This window comes from Adiantum capillus-veneris, chromosome 1, assembly GCF_014529385.1.
Source record: "Adiantum capillus-veneris isolate H3 chromosome 1, ASM1452938v2, whole genome shotgun sequence".
In the NCBI taxonomy this organism is placed as follows: Eukaryota; Viridiplantae; Streptophyta; class Polypodiopsida; order Polypodiales; family Pteridaceae; genus Adiantum; species Adiantum capillus-veneris.
Genome location: NC_140931.1, coordinates 28,233,344 through 28,234,848, shown reverse-complemented (window position 1 = coordinate 28,234,848; position 1,505 = coordinate 28,233,344). Strand labels below are relative to the sequence as shown.

Genomic DNA, 1,505 nt, shown 5'->3' with positions numbered 1-1,505 from the left:
CCTCGAGTACTTTTGTGATTTATGAAGTGCACGACATCTAGCATACATGTCAATCTAGAGGGTGCCAAGCACGACATATTTCTTTCAACAACCACTAACTAACAATTCCATCGTGAATTCTTTTGGCCATATCAGCATCTTGGGCACCACCCATAGTCAGTTCATTCTAAGAGACGACATCCCAGACACGATTGCAAGCATGTGTGGTTGCATATGGAGAGATGCCCTCACTCTCTATCTGTGTTGAAAACAGCCCAGAGCTTCCTCAACCTGATGCCTTCAAGATGCAAGCATATGTAATTGCATTTGGAGAGACACCCTTGCTTCGCATCCGTCGAAAACAGCCCAGAGCTTCATGGCCATGCCCAAGATGGGCATATCTCGCAAGCAATACATTCACAAAGACGACATCCCGGTCAGGAAGCTCCTCAAGCACTTTTTGTGCTTACTAAAGTGCACCACATCTGGCATACATGTCCAGCCAAGCAAGACATTTTCTTTCAAGAACCACTTCTCTTTTCTTTTACCCGGCAAAAAGAGCTGAGAGCTGAGAGCTTCTTGGTCCTGCCCAAGTTGGGCATATCCCGCAATCAGTGCATTCCAAGAGACGACATCCTGGACAGGAAGCTCTTGAAGCATTTTTTGTGCTTTATGAAGTGCAGAACATTTGGCATACATGTTGCTAAGGTAGTGTCAAGCTTATGTGATCGCATCTAGAGAGACATCCTCGCTTCGCACCTGCTAGAAACAACCCTGAGCTTCTTGGCCCTACCCAAGTTCGGTAGTGCCAAGCTTATGTGATCGCATCTAGAGAGACATCCTCACTTCGCACCTGCTAGAAACAACCTTGAGCTTCTTGGCCCTACCCAAGTTGGGCATATTCTGCAATCATTGCATTCAAAGAGACGACATCTTGGACAGGAAGCTCCTCAAGTACTTTTGTGATTTATGAAGTGCACGACATCTGGCATACGTGTCAACCTAGAGGGTGTCAAGCACGACATATTTCTTTCAACAACCACTAACTAACAATGCCATCGTGAATTCTTTTGGCCATATCAGCATCTTGGGCACCACCCATAGTTAGTTCATTCCAAGAGACGACATCCCAGACACGATTGCAAGCATACATTATTGCATATGGAGAAATGCCCTCACTCTCTATTTGTGCTGAAAAGAGCCCAGAGCTTCCTCACCCTGATGCCTTCAAGATGCAAGCATATGTAATTGCATCCGGAGAGACACCCTTGCTTTGCATCCGTTAAAAACAGCCCAGAGCTTCATGGCCATGCCCAAGATGGGCATATCTCGTAAGCAATACATTCACAGAGACGACATCCCGGTCAGGAAGCTCCTCAAGCACTTTTTGTGCTTAATGAAGTGCACCACATCTGGCATACATGTCCAGCCAAGCATGACATTTTCTTTAGCCAATATCGATATTGAGTCTCTACACTGTTGTATGACAAAAAGAAAACGGGCACAAAACACTGCCAAGCTGCCAG

General features: G+C 45.9%; 1 pseudogene; it reads left to right on the top strand.

The window, feature by feature from the left end:
- The first annotated feature begins 355 nt into the window (after positions 1–355).
- Positions 356–1,029, top strand: LOC147464461 (uncharacterized; annotated as a pseudogene).
- The last annotated feature ends 476 nt before the right edge of the window (positions 1,030–1,505 follow it).